Below are 19373 nucleotides of genomic sequence, written 5' to 3' on the forward strand. Positions count from 1 at the left end.
ATATGGATCAGGCTTTCTCTGGCAGTGCCACAGTAACTTCGAACTCCCCCTAGCCACCCTGTGCACTGCAGTGAATCATAAGACCTTCAAAATGGAACTGAACATCCAGGCATAGCTACCACGTTTCCAAGGTCCATGCTTTATGTGATGTTCCAGGCCAGGTTTTTTTTTTTATCTGAATGATGGGACTTGTAGTTATGTTTTAATGTGGAATAAACAAAACTACAAGTTCCAGAATTCAAAGGAAAAAAAAACATGGCCTGGCGCAGCACATCATACATGAAACCTGGCAGGGCTGAATTTTATTATTCAATAAACACTTTGGTTAAAGTAACCTCTGTCCTCGGCGATGTATCCTAGATCAATGTTTGAAGCAGTTTTCGTTTGAGCCTTTACTGTCATTGGAAAGAACGACTGTTTGTGCGTACGAATGCTTTCTTACACGCTCTCTTGCTTAGCACTCCAATGCCCCAGGGTCACGCATATGCTATGTAAAATCGTAAAGAAATAAATTACCAAAACACAGATTGCATCCATATTCGAGATAAACTGTGACAGCCTTAGCCTTGACGGGTTTAAGAGCCCCGCTGCTGCATAGGCTTCAAGCACGCATCACTTCCTTGTGAGAGGGCATTAACAGCGAGTGTCCCTCGGGGTGGTATATGCTTGGCACGCGCAGTTACACTACAGCCGGCAGACATTTATTTAGTATTTCGTATCCGGTTATTAAGGCATCACATTTCTGGGCACGCGCAGGGATGGTAAGTGCGCATGCTCTGCATAATAAGGAGCCTCGGTAGGGCTCACGCAGTTGACGTGGACTCCCGGGTGTACCGTACGGATGCCTCTAAGTCTGCGCATGCGTAGTGTGCCTTGGACGCCCGTTATAGGCATGGACAGCGAGTGGTGTTCCATTCCTGGGCATGCGCAGTGGTTAGAAGTGTTTATTGGATTTCGAAGCTCCTCTCCGGTCCTCTCGGGATCTGCGCAGGATCCGGCCTTTACCCTGGATCCCTGCAAGAGGTCACCGGAGACAAAGGCAGTCAGCTTCGCTGGAGATGAGCCGGGTTCACAGGAGGTGAGCCCTGGACAGGACCGGGGCTCTCTTAGATAATGCTGCCCCTTCTCCAGGCTCCCCCCAGGCCGCACAGCCCTGCTCGGCGCAGACCCAGCTTTAACCCCGCGCAGGTCCCCACCCCCCTGTAAAGCACGGAGCTGGCCGGGTGCTGCTACGTGAGTTTGATGTTAAAGGTGTTTATATTCATAACATCCGTGCGCTCCTGTCATCTGTTGATCCCTTCGCAGTTAGTGCTCGTCGGTACTGAACCCCTTTTGTTTACTAGAAGATGTCGGGTATTTGGCTGAATAGCCAACATCCTGCAGTGTTACTGCAGACAGATAGCAAAGGCAGCTCGCTGCCTGCCTGGCCAGTAATGAATGACCATATAAATGACTACCATTTGAAGTTTTCAAATGGTATCAAATAAACTTCACTCTTTATCTGGCAGCGGATAAATAGCAGATGATGTATTTTCGAGTGGTTGCTGGGCGCAAAGTAAAGTAACATGACTATATATCATGCCACAAGCTGAGGGGCAGATCTTCTGTGCTGTTTGCTAGTGGCCAGGTAAACGCTTCCGAAACTTTCCAATTTGTTTTGCCATCTGATAAAAAACAGGGTTCCTCTGGTATGTGCCGTTATTTCCCACCCCCCCAAAACAATATATTTGTTTCCAGTTTAAACACATTTACTCATTGTATGCCTCTGTCTCCAAAGGATTGTGTATTTTGAAACGTATTTCTGTAGTTGAAAAATACTAAGCTGGATAGTAATCGCGTATGGGTACTGTTGTAGAGTGACCACTTTTGGTCACCCACAACTTTTGATTTTGTTCTACCATCTGCTGGTCATTTAACATTGGTACTGTAAGAAATTGGGCTATTCCCCCAATTGGTCTTCCAAGGGCATAAGAGGGCCAGTACCACTGGCCCTGGTGAAACCCATCCTATTCCTGGGGATCAGTTTGTGACAAAGACCTTAGTCCATTTTGCAGAGATCAGGTGGCTCAGATGTCTGGGATCTTCCTCTGTCTTCATGATCCAGCCCAGGTTCAGTGTGAAAAGGTAATTATGAGATGCAGATTTCTTCCCCATTTCTTCCTTCTCAGGAGTCAATCACTGTTAGTTGCTCCCTCTGTGTGGGGAGGCCTTTGTTATCTCCACTGGGAAGTAGAGTAATTAACTTGGGCCAGTAGAGGGGGGTAAAGGCCTAGAATCCGAATATGAACTGACCCAGAGGAATATGACAATCCCTGTAATAATATGTGGATATATTCTAGTGAACTGCAATTTCCAACTCGTCGTGTATGTTTTATCCCAGCGTGACATCATCTTCCTGTTCTGTGTGGGCCTAAGTTGAGCGAAACTGCATGTTAAGGCAGATTTTGCCTGTATGGTTAATACAGCAAAGGCAATGCCGACTTATTTCAATAAACCCTACTGACATCTATGAATGCCCACTATATTAGAAGGCATACCCTAGGACAGCACCAATCCTTGCAAAGTCCCATTCTGCGCCAGTCTACCTGTACTCATTTCTTGGCCTGCACACTGCCTTCATCTCACAAGTGCAGCCTGCACCCATGCACAAGTGAATGTGCACCTGTGTTCACATGTAATCAGCCCAATGCCCCTTACCCTAGCGGCACTGCAGCAGGATTTTCTTAAAATGCAGGTGCTGGCAGTAAACACCCTCAGCCCAATTACCATAGGCTTTTCTCAGGACGTGAGACTTGCCCACAATAAAGGTCTACAGGCCTGCCATTGCAGCCTGGGTGAAAAGGTGCATGCGCCCTTTCACTACAGGTCACTGCGACAAGTCACCCCTATAGCAAGCCCTCCTAGGCCAGAGGGCAGTGTGCATGTACCTGTGTGTGAGGGCACTCCTGCATGAGCAGAGGTCCCCCTACAAACTCCAGCTCCATTTTCCTGGACTTCGTAAGTGCGGGGAAGCCATTTTACCCGTGTACTGGACACTACCTGTGTCCAGCTACATAATGGTAACTCCGAACCTGGGCATGTTTCTTATCAAACATGTTGGAATCATACCCCAATACTGTTGCCAGTGACTTGGTACTCCTCTCTGGGTGTGCTGAGTGGGCCTCACTACGACTCCTGTGCCTGGTGCCTGTGAGGGCTGCCTCCTCATCTTCTGACTCTCCTCATTGCTGAGGGTCACCTGGGACTCCCCTCCTTGGGTTGAGTCACCCGGACCTTCCTGGTCCCCGGCAGCTCTGCGACTCTTGCCTTTGCCAAGGCTGGTTGGTGGTTTTTCCACACCACTGACTGATTGTAACTGTTCTTCCGCCGTGGGACATCGGCTGTGTCACTTCTGGGACTCCTCTCCGGCTCCAGTGCTGCACAGATGGCTCTTTGCCTTCACCGTCAACCTGGTCCCTCAACTCCAGAAGGGTGGGTAGTGGCTCCTGCCCCAACCGGACACTCCAACTTGAACTCAGGATCCACCTATGGTTTCTTCCAGTCTTGCTTGGGTCATGCACCGTCCTTTTCCAAAGTTTACCTGTGGGTTTTTGGGAAAAACCAGGTACTTGCCTCTTCTCTCCTGGTTGCTGGGGGCACCATGGTACCTACCTTTTGGGGTTTCTAGTTCCTCCAGCTCTTCTCTACAGATTCCACTTCCTTGGGTGGGAGACTGACTTTTGCATTCCACTTACTTGGTATATGGTTTAGTCTCCCCCTACGGTCTCCATTTTATTCTTCTTTTCTACTGTTTTCTATGCCAATTCCTGAGTTCTAAGGTGTGTCTGTTAGTGTATTTACTCACCTTCTAGTGGAAGATTGCCTATACAGTATTTTAGTATTTAGTATTTGCGATACTATCATAAAGTACCTTTATTTTTGTAACACTGTGTGTTTTTTATTTTTTTTCCTTGTGTGTAAGTGCTGTGACTACAGTTGTATTTTATAAGCTTTGCATGTCTCCTAGATACATTTTGGATGCTCATCCACAGCTACCTTTATAGAGCCCTGACGTCCTAGACATTGTCTAAACCTCACTAATAGGGGATACCTGGACCTAGTATAAGGTGATAACACCATAGATGCTCACCTCACAACAGGCTAGCTCCTTACAGTGGTGGTGCAGCTGTGGAATAAGCACTTGCAATTGCCTTACCACTCTGTCACTAGGTACTTTCCACAGGCAAGACGATTACTAGCTGTAGGTACACTTTTACACTTAGTGTTAGGGGTCTAGTCTCCTGAGTTTGGTTAAGCTAAGGTCTGGCATAGCCTTGCTCCACACTTTGCTTAGAGTAGTTAGGGACTCCTACGCCACTCTAGCTAGACATCATGTCTTCAGTAGAGCACACCTCTCAGGTCCTGGACTATGAGGGCCTAACTTTCTAAGAGTTAGAAGGAAATGTGTGCTGAGACAAAACTGAAAACTGGGAGAAAACCAAACAAGAGTCTGCTTCTTGGCTTACTCCCCCAGGCTGACCAGAATAATGCTGGTAGCCAGGAAGAAGTAGAAGCTGACCCTCCAGTCCTAGACAGGGTAGACTTGGGCTACACTGGGGAGGGTCAGGAAGAACTTGGGGAACACCACAGCCCTGTTACGAGCACTGCAGGCAGTGAAAAGGGAGGCCATTCCAGTAGGCCCATCTTCACTCCTAGAAGGTTGGTTCAGAGGGTTCCCAAGAGGAGGGATAGATCCTCCTCTGTCCCTTCCCATGTCTCCTCAGTCTCTGAGGGGACCCACTACTCCACCTCAAGGGAAGATTCCCTAGATAGGGAGCTTAGGCAACTGAGGTTGGAGGAGGTCAAGCTGAGGCTGCAGCAGCAACAGCTGGCCCTAGATAGGGAGGCATTGGCAGTGGAAAGGGAAAGACGGGGTTTGGAGTTAGTACCCAATGGTGGCAGCAATTTCGGTTTCGGGGACACCAGGGCCAAGGGGACTCTTTTGACTCTAGAAACTTGAACAAGGTAGTCGCACCTTACAAGGTGGGAGATGATATCTATAAATGGTTCACTGCTTTGGAGAGGGCCTGTAAGGTACAGAGGGTCCCCCAGTAGCAGTGGCAGCAATGTTGTGGCTCTCCTTTACTGACAAAGGTAGAAGCAAACTCCTCACTGTCAGAGAAGAGGATGCAGACATTTACACAGTTTTTAAAGCAGCACTGTTAGATGGGTTTGGTCTAACTACTGAACAGTATAGGATCAAGTTCAGAGATACCACAAAAGAGTCCTCCCGAGATTGGGTAGATTTTGTGGACTGTTCTGTGAAAGCCCTGGAAGGGTGGTTGTATGGGAGCAAAGTGAGTGACTTTCAGGGCTTGTATAACTTAATTCTAAGAGAGCACATCTTAAATAACTGTATCTGATCAGCTGCATCAATACCTGGTGTACTCTGATCTGACCTTTCCCCAAGAATTGGGAAAGAAGGCAGACAAGTGGGTCCGCACCAGGGTGAGTAGGAAATCTCACATAGGGGTGACCACAAAAAGAAGAAAGCAGGTAAGTCTCAAGACAAGGGTGGGTACAGAGATAAACACAGAGTCTTCATCAGGCCCACAAAACTCTTCTGGGGGTCGGTCTAAGTCCTTTTCCAACAATAAACCTTGGTGCTACATTTGTAGGCAACCAAGCCATAGGGCATGTGACAGCACTTGTCCTAAAAATAGCACCAAGCCTGCTACCACTACTACCCCTAGCACCCCAAGTAGTAGCAACACCAGTGGTAGCAGTAGTCAGAGCAAAAGTGTAGTTGGGTTCACCTTTGGGACTGGTGTGGGACTTCATAAGTGCGGGAAAGCCATTTTACCTGTGTACTGGACACAGGTCCCTACCTGTGTCCAGCTACATAATGGTAACTCCGAACCTGGGCATGTTTGGTATCAAACATATTGGAATCATACCCTAATACTGTTGCCAGTATTGGTTGTATGATTCCATGCACTCCGGGGGCTTCTTAGAGGACCCCCAGCATTGCTCCTACCAGTTTACTGAGGTTTTCCGGGCAGCCCGCGCTGCTGCCATCCCACAGACAGGTTTCTGCCCTCCTGCTGCTTAGCCTGCTCAAGCAGAGGAAGGTAGAACAAAGGATTTCCTTTGGGAGAGGGAGGCAACACCCTCTTCCTTTGGAAAAAGGTGTTTCATAGCTTGTGAGGGGTAGCCTCCCAAGCCACCGGTATGCTTTGAAGGGCACATTTGGTGCCCTCCTTGCATAAACCAGTTTCACCAGTTTAGGGACCCCCGGTCCCTGCTGTGGCCCGAAACTGGACAATGGAAAGGGGAGTGACCACTCCCCTGTCCCTCTCCTCCCCAGGGGTGGTGCCTAGAGCTCCTCCAGATGGCCACTTTATTCTGTCATCTTTAATCTAAGATGGGCAGAGGCACCTTGGAGCATCTGAGAGGCCAGGTCAGGCAGGTGACATCACAGCCCCCTCCTGATAGGTGACCAATCCCTCTTCTTGGTCTCCCGCCAGGGTGGGTTTTCAGATTCGGCATGCAAGATTCCAGCAGGACTCCTGCATTGTTAACTTCATCTTCTGGCCACCAGGACAGCAACTGATCCTCCAGAAACTCAAAATCTCCAACTCCAGCGACAACTCAGTTTTGCAACATTGTTTCTCCGGCCCCTTCCAGAAACTGCAACATTTCTCTGGCTGTGCATCCTCTGAGGGCGTCAAGTCTTCAGCCTGCACAAGAAGCAAGAAGGAATCTCCCTTGGAGTGAAGGAGTCACTCCCCTGCCTCCGCAGGCACCAACTGCAATGCCGTCCGGCTGTGTGGATCTTCTCTTCTGCAAAACTACGTGGATCCTGCAACACAGGTGGTGGTCTGGAGTGGTCCCCTCTACCAGCTGTCCAACTTGGTAGATGGTAAGCCCTTACCTCTCCTTGCAGGACAGTACCCCTGTGCACTGCTACTCTTGCAGCTACCAAGGCTTGTTGGCTCTTCTTCTACAGGATCTTTAGAATCTATGTAGCCTTGGCCTCCAGCACTCTTCTGTGCAAAGCAGAGTCTCCGGCCTGCTGCTTCAACGACGTGGGACTCTTCTCCGGGTGTGCTGAGTGGGCCTCACTGTGACTCCTGTGCCTGCTGCCTGTGATTTGCCTGTAATTGGTGCCTCCTCGTCTTCTGACTCTCCTCACTGCTGAGAGTCACCTGGGAATCCCCTCCTTGGTTTGAGAACCCCTGGACCTTCCTAGTCCCCAACAGCTCTGCAACTCTTTATCTGCAACACTTGCCTTTGCCAAGGCTTGTTGGTGTTTTTTCCACACCACTGACCGACTGCAACTCTTCTTTCATCATGGGACATCGGCTGCATCACTTCTGGGACTCCTCTCCGGCTCCAGTGCTGCACAGCTGACTCTTTGCCTTGACCGTCAGCCTGGTCCTGCACCTTCAGAAAAGTGGGTAGTGGCTCCTGTCCCAACCTGACACTCTAATTTGATCTGGGCTTGGTCCCCTTCATTTGCAGTTTCTCTTCTGTCAGGATCCACCTTTGGTTTTTTTCCAGTCTTGCTTGGGTCTTGCACTGTCCTTTTCCAAAGTTTACCTGTGGGTTTGGGGAAAAATCAGGTATTTACCACTTCTCTCCTGGTCGCTGGGGGGCACCATGGTACTTACCTTTTGGGGTTCCTAGTTCCTCCATCTCCCCTCTACAGATTCCAATTCCTTGGGTGGGGGACTGGCTTTCGCGTTACACTTAGTATATGGCTTGGTTTCCCCCTTGGGTCTCCGTTTATTCTGCTATTGTACTGTTTTCTATTGTTTACTATGCCAATTCCTGACTTCTAATATGTATATAATAGTGTGTTTACTCACCTTCTAGTGGTAGATTGCATATACAGTATTTTAATATTTGTGTTACTTTAATAAACTACCTTTATTTTTGTAACACTGTGTGGTTCTTTCATGTGTGACTACAGTGATATTGCATAAGCTTTGCATGTCTCCTAGAAAAGTCTTGGCCTGCTTATCCACAGCTAAATCTAGAGAGCCTGGCTTCCTAGACGGTGTCTACACCTCACTAATAGGGGATACCTGGACCTGATATAAGGTGATAACACCATTGGTGCCTGCCCACCACACACCAGGCCAGCTTCCTACAACAGGGAAACTGCTTTCAAGGGCCCTGTGTATGTGTTCTGACTCGTAAACATGTTAAAGGTGTCTTTATACCTTATTGCAGTTGTTCAAGTTTGTGACCTAAGCGGCTTCAGGCTAAGAAGCTAAGCTTGGGGGTAACAACATGTGTAGTGGCTCCAGCCATCAGTTCAAAATTTTTTACTGGATTGCCCGCTGACGCCAGAGCACATTAAGGCAAATGCTTAGTCAACGACTCACGTTTAACAATTAAGCGCTGTCTGCTTCCTGTTCCAGTGTTGCTTACCTGATTTTCGCTTACAGCTGAGTTTGTTTATGAAATCTTTGTTTCTTTGCGCTGTGTGGAAAGTGTTGTGAATGCACCCTGAGCTTCATGCATTCACTGAAGACGCACTGAGTCTACTCATGTGTTAGTCCTCAAAGGGAGCAATCTGCCCCCACACTCCTCTTTTACTAATTAAAAGCCTGCCACTATTACACTGCACTCTGCACTTTGTCCTTAGTATTAACCAGATTAGTTTGCTTACTTTTGCCTTAACGATTTACTAAAAACGCATTGATGCTCTTTTTTTTGTGCTGTTTCAGTGTTGTTCTGGTTGTCATATTTGAATGTAATTTGCGCAAGCTAGTTGCTAGTTCCAGTAGGGAACGTTAAGCTCTCGTGCCTCTCTTCTGTTAACAAGAGTCTACTGCTATTTTTATATATTGCACTCGGCTTTTAATAGCCATTGGAGCAGTTGTCTGCACCAGCATTATCAATAAATTAAAAAAGTAAATTAGGTGCTAGTTCCTGGTGAGAGCAATAGGCTTTTGCACCTAACTTTTTTTTTGACAAAAAGTCTGCTGCTGTTTTAAATCTTGCATTCTGCTCATTGTTTTAATTAGCCACTGGACCAGTTATCTGCACTAGCTCTATCGACAATGTAAAATGTTTTGAAAGTTATTTGACTTTTATTTTAACGTTGTTTACATGACTACTGATTTGTAATGTTTTATCGTTAAATATAAAAAAAATGCTTTGGAAGCCGTTTGACTTGGAATTTTGACATTGTTTCACGTTATTATCCCTTGTAATGGTTTAGAGTAACAATCAATCAAATGATATAGTATACAGGGCTCGAAAAATCTACTTGACTACTTGCTGTGAGTCATAATTGATCAGGTCAAGCTATTTTTAGAACTTACTCACCCCTTCTGGCGAGTTGACAAAGAACAGGTGTTCTGTTCAGTCAACAAGTGGAGGGACAATAAAATATGCCTTTAAATCTTGTTCTTATGTCACTTCTGCTCTGTGTTCAAAGACAGAGGTCAAAAGTCAGTTTGTCTTACAATTGATTTTCCTTCTGAATGCAGAGTTCCAGGACTTTGTAAGGTGAATTGTGTGACTTGCTGTTTAGAGTTTAAAACAGAAGGCTATAGGGTGTCAGGTTTCCCCCAACATTCAACATTTAAATGACTAAGTCAATTGTACAAACATTTCAAAATATCTTTCAGTAGTTGTGAAAGCCCAGTTTTTTGTATTTCTGTGTGATTGAAAAAATATTTTAATAGGATGAAAACAAATCAGAATACTTTACGTGTTGATGAACAAAGGATATGTTTTCTGAAACCCAGTTTTCGTAGATTAATACAATATATGTTTTTATCAGTAAAGCTGGAATTTAGTGGAAAGGTTTTTGGACATTTCTTGGAAATGTAATGTGTGTAGATGACAATATGCTACCACATCTTGGTTTAGTATTATATTTATTAAAAGTGAGTGTTTAAACATAAACTGGGACATACTTCTGCCCTGCTGGCAATGCTGTTGGTAAATTAAAAGCAAGTCATAGGTCATGTGTCCGCTATATGTGGGCTAGATTGTTGTGATACATGCAGCAAACGTTAGTCTACTTAATCAAACAAAAGAGGTTTTTATGTACTGCAGAAATGCTGAGCTCACATATTTGACGGTGCAATCATATGTGAGAATGAAGAAAAAGGCAACTTTGTAAACTGTTTGCCTAGGATCACACAATTTGAGACCCATTTACGGGTCAAGTACATTACAGTTAGGTCGAGTAGATTATTTAAGTTACTTGCCCTGCAGGTCTAGTACCATTTTCATGTTTTTGCGAGGTCTGGTATATCAAAGCTTTGTTGCCACATTTAACTTTCCTATAATGCCAAAGTTTATGGTGTGGAAATACATACACACAAGGAATGCCTCAAAAAATCTACTCACCCACTTGCTGTGTCACATTGCGAGTCATATTTTATCAGGTCAAGCTATTTTTAGGACTTACTCGTCCCTTCTGGCGAGTTGACAAAGGAAAAGGTGTTCTGTTCAGTCAGAAAGTGAATGCACATAAAGAAGCCTTTAAATCTTTTTTTTTTTTTGCAATCTTTTATTAGAGAAATGGAATAGTACAAAAACAGTACAGGAATAAAACAGAGTACATTGCACCACTACATCATTTGTACATGACCGAGGAAGTCAGTGTCCGTTACCCTAACAGAAAAAGGTGAGAGGAAAGGAAGGGGGTAGGGGTAGGGCATTGGGGCACTTGGTGGGGGGGAGGGGGGTTAGAAGCATTGGGTTAGTAGGACTGTGCAGTACATCTAGTGAGCAACGTCCAAGGTTCCATTGTACCACAGAATTCCGGAGAGTTCTAGCGGGTGCTCCCCTGCCAAGACAGCTGTGCAGTACTCCTTGGAGCTGGTGTTCGGTGATTGGACTAAGCAGTCTATTTGTCAGTGGAGATGCTGGAAGTCAAGGGGAGGGAGGGACCTGTGGTGGGTATGTCATTGCGCAGTCGAGGTAGAGGGGAGCGCAGACAGCAGCGGTAGTCAATGGGTTGTGCCATCGGGCTATTGCTCCTAGTGTGTGGGGCATGTGGCCCACACCGAGAAAGGGGGAGGGGTTTTGGTAATGGAGGGGCAAGGGAGGAGGTTATAGGAAAGATGGGGTAGTAGAGTTGGGAGAGGAGAGGGCAATAGATGATGGTATGCATTCGAGGGGATCGAGCTAGAGATGAGTAGTGTGCTGCCGGACCAGTTAGTGTTGGGTGGAGTGAAGCATAATAGCACTCCACCCGTGCGCCTCGAGGAACTTCTAGTCCATCTTGACATCCCTTCTAACTTAGATCAGGACAGTGGTCTCAAACCAAAATCTTCCTTTGTCCCAATCTCATCTCCAGATAACTGCATTGATGTGTTTTACAAAGCAGTGAGCTCGGAACTTTTCCAAATTGAGGACAGACTTGGGACACGTCCACACAGACACAAGAATAATCTGACAAACAGTGAATGTATGGCTTTGCAGCAACTGTCCAGACGCACAGATCTAGTCATCAAAGAAGCAGACAAAGGGGGCAATGTAGTAGTCATGGATAGAAATCGACAGACAACTGAGTGACACACAGGCTTACATTGCTGTCCAGTCTAACCCTCTCCCTAACATCTCAGACTTAATAGAAAACAAACTTACCCATTGGAAGAATCTGTGTCTCTTATCTGACCTCGAATATAGGTACTTGCGAGTCACAGCACCTCGAGCACCCTGTATTTACATCCTACCCAAGGTACACAAAACTGATGGATTTCCACCTGGTAGGCCCATTATCTCAGGTATTGGGTCTCCCACTAACACATCTCTGAATACATTGATTCGTTTCTCCAACCCTTGGTGCGTAACCTTCCATCCTACATCCAGGACACTAGGGATCTGCTTTGCAAACTTGAGGACATTGAATGGACAGAGGAATGTACATTTATCTGCCTGGATGTCAGCTCGTTATACACAACCATTCCACTGGAAAAGGGGCTTGAGATGCTTTCTAAGACTCTCAGCTTACGGGATGCCACCTTATTGGAACATACCTGTATGCTTCTTGACCTCACACGCTTGGTACTTGAGAACAACGTCTTTTTACATAATGGTAACTGGTATCGCCAGTGCCAGGGTGTAGCTATGGGTGCAAAATTTTCTCCATCATATGCTAATTTGTATATGGGACAGTTTGAATCAACACATTTGTGGTCCAAATGCCCAAAGCACATCACCCAGCACATTCTCTACTGGGGCAGATACATTGACGACATTTTGGCTATCTGGACGGGCAACGCCTCTGACCTCGACATACTTATTCAACATCTTAACACCAATGATTTCAACTTAAAATTCACACACAAGGTGGACCGCACTCAAATTGAATTCCTAGACCTTCTCCTGTATATCACCAACCATAGGATCACCTCTAGACTATACAGGAAACCAACTGTGTGTAACTCTATCCTACATGCACAGAGCGCCCACCCACTGACACAAATCAGAGCCATTCCCTATGGGGAAATGGTCAGAGTTCGACGGAACTGCACTGACCCTGACCTCTTCAACAAAAGAACTCAACATACTGACACATCGCTTCCAAGCCCGTGGATACACCAAGGAACTAATTTCCACAGGGATTAAACGCATTTCTTCCAAAGACCAACACTCGCTTCTTATTAGGGGCTCCAAGAGACCACCCAGAATACCCAACACACGCCCGATCTCCTTCATCACTCAATACAGCCCCGCCAGTAAAACCATACTCCGTGTCCTTAGGAAACATTGGCACCTACTACTACTGGATTCTTGTCTCAAGAGCTATATCAACAACTCTCCAAACATGACTCACAGCAGGGGACGCACACTCAGAAACATACTGTGCCCCAGCTTTCTCATGCCCCTCACACAGACACACTCCTCCACCTGGATTCCTAGTAAACCAAGGGGCTTCTTTAAATGTGGAAACTGCATTTCGTGCCAACTGGCTCTCAACAAGATCTCTTCGTTCACATACAATACGAGCGTTACTCACAGAATCACGAGCTTTATTAACTGCAACACGAGATTTTCTGTCTACTGTTTGATTTGTGTGTGTGGACTGATTTACGTTGGCAGCACGATACGCCCTTTGAAGGAACGGATACAAGAACACGTGAGAGCTATCAGGAACTTCAATAGCACGTACCCGATGGCCGTCCATTTTAACACTATGCATGGCGAGAGGGATTTGATTAACATTAGGTTTCACGGTATCGGTCAGGTCACTGGTTCACCCAGACTAGGGGATAGAACCAGGGACTTACGGAGATGTGAGGCAGGTTGGATTCTTAAACTCCGTGCAGTAGAACATGGACTAAACACTGACCATGAACTACATTTCTTCCTCACCTAGCTTTGTGATATATGCCTTTTTAGCTCCATGTCTATACGATGTATTTGAACATGTTACTCAGTTCATATGGAACATGCATATTAATGCGCATCAAACTTCTGTTGTATGTACTTTGCACTTGTAACCCCATTTTCACATTTACCTACTATCCTCACTGGACTATGTTGTGTCCAAGGAGGTTTTCAATCACGCCTACATTGTACTATGCAAAATGTCATTACTTATGCTTTGTTTATTTTCCTAATTATAGCTGTCAACCCTCACCCCGTTGGTGCTCTTGCCACACTTTCAAGCAGGACATTTTAAGATAACTTAAATTGGTGTCTCACAACTCACTTATAACCAGTGAAGCTAGCCGCTCTTCACCGTCTGGGTCTCTTTTCTCTGTTCACATAGGGATTTCAGGGCTATCAAACTCCTTAAAAGTTTGGAGTACTCCTGCAACACGGCCAAACTTCCTGCACTCCTTTGACTGCCTTCGACCCCACCATTACAAAATGGCCGCCATTATTTTCCATACACTCGACACCTTTTGGGACGTTTTGAACGCTGAGTTCTCCCTTATTTTAGTCTACTGACACGCTTTTCACATCCACCAGAAACTACGGACATGCTATTTTCGAATAGTGTACGAACTTAGCACTCCACTCAGCATACCGCTTGCCTACTAGCGTTACATACTTTATTTCCAGTCTACTCCCATCATTAATAGATGGCCGCTTCTTTTTCTCACTACATCGGCTTTCATATGGGACATCTACTTAGCATAGTCCTCCTTTCATGTCGATGAAACGCTCCCACATTAATACGTGCGGGGCGCTCAATACATCGGACGCTTCATTTCACACAACAGACGAACCGAGCAGTATCTATAAGGTATTTTCGCCTTTTTATTAGCTTCTCAGACGCTAAGACTTCCTACCTGCCCCCCTTGATACGCGTTCACCACCTCTGCGAGGTTACTAACTTGGTAGCACAATTTTTACTCGCTATTGGTACTTCTTTGGATCTCCTATCCGAACCTCAGACCCTTGCATCCAAACGTTTTTTCTCTGTATTTACCACCTGGCACCACACACCAGAGTGTGTATAGCTCAGTACAGTTACCTGTATAATTACGGTATGTTCATGCCTTCGTAATTTCTTAACTGACTACGGGCCCCATGCTGGTTAACCCTACTGGCAGAACTCACTTTAATTTACACTTTTGGTTTTCCGATACTCTTTTCATTTTTTCTCCGGACATCCTGGTTATTAACTAACGCATGCCACAGCTCCTCGCCCCTCTTATCCGCTATTACACACTTGTTCCTTACCTCTAAGTGACCTACTCCCTTTTGGAACTTTTTGCTATATGCCGTTCTGCGCTTTCCTCATTAAACTTACGTCACTTCTGACCCATGGATAAGTCTTTATTACTTCCAACACCCCTTTACCAGGCCCCTTCTCCCTCTTCCCCCCCCCCCCCCCTTGGTGCTTTTAGTGTTACTCACTTGAAGGTTTCTGCATGTTAGTTATACTTTATACCTTCTGCATCTACTCCACCTCAGACTGCTTCATTTTCCAGGGAATCTTTTGGAGGCTTATCAGGGCTTCCTCGCCTCCCTTCTTCGACGACTGGAGAAACCACACTCGACTTAGCTGATCCAGCTCTTTCTCCCAAACCGACCGACATACCAACCACGTTCGTACTCTCCCTGGCCGGACTGGCCCAGGTATGTTACGGAGTACAGGGACTTCTAGTGGGTTTCACCACCCACCGCCTGACACGACTTCTTTCTTTTCTGCCAGTTTTAGTCACTTAGATGTCACGTCTCTTTCTGTCTCGACACTCGCGGTGTTATTTTCACTGCACATCGCCTGGGTTATTTTGTACAACAACCTAATACGCAACTGTTCTGTACTTCCTGTTTTCTATTTTCCACTGGATCATTTGGATGTCCCATTCACGTCCTCCTCCTTCCCCTCTCACCTCGTTATTGTTAAAGGACACACTTTGAGTATACAGTTTGCCATGCCAATCACCTTTTCCTCACTAGTGTGTGCATGCTCACACATTTCAACATTAGCGGAGCACGAGTACAATTTATTTATTTTTCTGACTTGTATATACACTGAATAATATACGACACTTAGCATTGATTATTGTTTTACAGCCTTGATAAAGTCACTTGTGTGACGAAACACGTGTTGGCTGTTTCTCTGCAAAAATGAAAAACTCATCTATGACCAACGCGGTCTAAAGGATTAAAGACTTTGATCAACACCAACTTGGAATCAGTGTTTTCTTCTCCGCTTCTGGATCCACATTACCTAGGATACATTTTCCCATTGATCTAACCGGACTATACTTCTCTGAGTGCCTGGTCAATCTGCAATAATAGCACTCCATATGGGGAGTTTGGGAGAGGTAAGACAGAGCAAGGTATAGTTGACTGTTATAGGGGAAGGATTGGGAAAAGGTAAACTACGCCAAGGAAGATGAAAATGCGAAAACAGATATAGGAGGCTGGCCTGGCTTGTAGTGGGTACCAGAGGTACTTACACCTTGTGCCAGGTCCAGTTATCCCTTATTAGTGTAGAAGAGGTGTTTCTAGCAGCTTAGGCTGATAGAAGGTAGCTATGGCAAAACAGCTTAGGCTGAACTAGGAGACATGTAAAGCTCCTACTATACCACTGGTGTCATATGCACAATATCATAAGAAAACACAATACACAGAAGTACTAAAAATAAAGGTACTTTAATTTTTATGACAATATGCCAAAAGTATCTCAGTGAGTACCCTCAGTATGAGGATAAGATATATACACAAGATCTATGTACACAAACCAAAATTATGCAGGTAATAGCAAGAAAAGTAATGCAAGCAGTGTAAAGTTACAATAGATTGCAATAGGAGCAGATAGGTATAGGGGCAACACAAACCATATACTCCAAAGTGGAATGCGAACCACGAATGGACCCCAAACCTATGCGAGCTTGTAGAGGGTCGCTGGGACTGTAGGAAAACAGTGAGGGTTAGAAAAATAGCCCACCCCAAGACCCTGAAAGGTAGGTGTAAAGTGCACCTACTACCCCCAGAGAGCACAGAAGTCGTGATAGGGGGATTCTGCAGGAAGAACAAACACCAGCAATGCAACAACAGTGGATTTCCGGAACTGAGTTACCTGTAAGACAAGGGGACCAAGTCCAATAGTCGCGACAGTGTCAAGAGTGGGCAGGAGCCCAGGAAATGCCAGCTGTGGGTGCAAAGAAGCTGCTACTGGATAGTAGAAGCTGAGGATTCTGCAGGAACGACAAGGGCTAGAAACTTCCCCTTTGGAGGATGGATGTCCCACGCCGTGGAGAGTCGTGCAGAAGTGTTTTCCTGAAGAAAGACCGCAAACAAGCCTTGCTAGCTGCAAGTCGTGCAGTGAGGGTTTTTGGATGCTGCTGTGGCCCAGGAGGGACCAGGATGTCGCCAATTGCGTCAGGGGAGAGAGGGATCGCCCAGCAAGACAAGGAGCCCTCTCAGAAGCAGGCAGCACCCGCAGAAGTGCCGGAACAGGCACTACGAAGTGTAGTGAAACGGTGCTCACCCGAAGTTGCACAAAGGAGTCCCACGCCGCCGGAGGACAACTCGGGAGGTCGTGCAATGCAGGTTAGAGTGCCGTGGACCCAGGCTTGGCTGTGCACAAAGGGTTTCCGCCGGAAGTGCACAGAGGCCGGAGTAGCTGCAAAAGACGTGGTTCCCAGCAATGCAGTCTGGCGTGGGGAGGCAGGGACTTACCTCCACCAAACTTGGACTGAAGAGTCACTGGACTGTGGGAGTCACTTGGACAGAGTTGCTGGATTCAAGGGACCTCGCTCGTCGTGCTGAGAGGAGACCCAGGGGACCGGTGATGCAGTTCTTTGGTGCCTGCGGTAGCAGGCGGAAGATTCCGTCTACCCACGGGAGATTTCTTCGGAGCTTCTAGTGCAGAGAGGAGGCAGACTACCCCCACAGCATGCACCACCAGGAAAGCAGTCGAGAAGGCGGCAGGATCAGCGTTACAGAGTTGCAGTAGTCGTCTTTGCTACTTTGTTGCAGTTTTGCAGGCTTCCAGCACGGTCAGCAGTCGATTCCTTGGCAGAAGGTGAAGAGAGAGATGCAGAGGAACTCTGATGAGCTCTTGCATACGTTATCTAAAGAAATCCCCAAAGCAGAGACCCTAAATAGCCAGAAAAGAGGGTTTGGCTACTTAGGAGAGAGGATAGGCTAGCAACACCTGAAGGAGCCTATCAGAAGGAGTCTCTGATGTCACCTGCTGGCCCTGGCCACTCAGAGCAGTCCAGTGTGCCAGCAGCACCTCTGTTTCCAAGATGGCAGAGGTCTGGAGCACACTGGAGGAGCTCTGGGCACCTCCCAGGGGAGGTGCAGGTCAGGGGAGTGGTCACTCCCCTTTCCTTTGTCCAGTTTCGCGCCAGAGCAGGGCTGAGGGGTCCCTGAACCGGTGTAGACTGGCTTATGCAGAAATGGGCACCGTCTGTGCCCATGAAAGCATTTCCAGAGGCTGGGGGAGGCTACTCCTCCCCTAACACCTTTTTCCAAAGGGAGAGGGTGTAACACCCTCTCTCTGAGGAAGTCCTTTGTTCTGCCATCCTGGGCCAAGCCTGGCTGGACCCCAGGAGGGCAGAAACCTGTCTGAGGGGTTGGCAGCAGCAGCAGCTGCAGTGAAACCCCTGAAAAGTCAGTTTGGCAGTACCCGGGTCTGTGCTACAGACCCGTGGGATCATGGGATTGTGCCAACAATGGCAGGATGGCATAGAGGGGGCAATTCCATGATCATAGACATGTTACATGGCCATATTCGGAGTTACCATTGTGAAGCTACACATAGGTAGTGACCTATGTGTAGTGCACGCGTGTAATGGTGTCCCCGCACTCACAAAGTCCGGGGAATTGGCCCTGAACAATGTGGGGGCACCTTGGCTAGTGCCAGGGTGCCCACACATTAAGTAACGTAGCACCCAACCTTTACCAGGTAAAGGTTAGACATATAGGTGACTTATAAGTTACTTAAGTGCAGTGTAAAATGGCTGTGAAATAACGTGGACGTTATTTCACTCAGGCTGCAGTGGCAGGCCTGTGTAAGAATTGTCAGAGCTCCCTATGGGTGGCAAAAGACATGCTGCAGCCCATAGGGATCTCCTGGAACCCCAATACCCTGGGTACCTCAGTACCATATACTAGGGAATTATAAGGGTGTTCTAGTATGCCAATGTAAATTGGTAAAATTGGTCACTAGCCTGTTAGTGACAATTTGAAAGAAATGAGAGAGCATAACCACTGAGGTTCTGATTAGCAGAGCCTTAGTGAGACAGTTAGTCATAACACAGGTAACACATACAGGGCACACTTATGAGCACTGGGGCCCTGGCTGGCAGTGTCCCAGTGACACATACAACTAAAACAACATATATACAGTGAAATATGGGGGTAACATGCCAGGCAAGATGGTACTTTCCTACATGCAACAACAGTGGATTTCCGGAACTGAGTACCTGTAAGACAAGGGGACCAAGTCCAATAGTCGCGACGGTGTCAAGAGTGGGCAGGAGCCCAGGAAATGCCAGCTGAGGGTGCAAGGAAGCTGCCACCTGTTGGAAGAAGCTTGGAGTTCTGCAAGAAAGAAGAGGACTAGGAACTTCCCCTTTGGAGGATGGATGTCCCACGTCGCGATGAAGCTTGCAGAGGTGTTCCCACGCAGAAAGACCGCAAACAAGCCTTGCTAGCTGCAAGCGTCGCGGTAGAGGTTTTTGGGTGCTGCTGTGGCCCAGGAGGGACCAGGATGTCGCCACTTGGAGGAGGAGACAGAGGGGGCACCCAGCAACGTAGGGAGCCCTCACAGAAGCAGGCAGCACCCGCAGAAATACCTGAACAGGCACTTAAAAGAAAAGTGAACCGGAGTCCACCCGAAGTCACAAAAGGGAGTCCCACGACGCCGGAGGACAACTCAGAAGGTTGTGCACTGCAGGAAGGAGTGTCGGGTACCCAGGCTTGGCTGTGCACGAAAG

General features: G+C 47.0%; 1 protein-coding gene across 7 annotated transcripts in view; it reads left to right on the forward strand.

Moving 5' to 3' along the window:
- The first annotated feature begins 904 nt into the window (after positions 1-904).
- The window catches only part of LOC138287369 (uncharacterized), a 124085-nt gene continuing 105616 nt past the window's right edge, over positions 905-19373 (forward strand). For 5 of the 7 annotated variants that reach the window (XM_069227749.1, XM_069227751.1, XM_069227750.1 and 2 more), the window contains exon 1: positions 905-1078. The gene's annotated coding sequence lies outside the window, so the exon portion shown is untranslated. Of the gene's footprint in view, positions 1234-15031; positions 15052-19373 lie in introns of those variants that run through there. The other 2 variants (XM_069227746.1, XM_069227747.1) reach the window with 2 other exon arrangements.

This window comes from Pleurodeles waltl, chromosome 4_1 (assembly GCF_031143425.1).
Source record: "Pleurodeles waltl isolate 20211129_DDA chromosome 4_1, aPleWal1.hap1.20221129, whole genome shotgun sequence".
Taxonomy (NCBI): Eukaryota; Metazoa; Chordata; class Amphibia; order Caudata; family Salamandridae; genus Pleurodeles; species Pleurodeles waltl.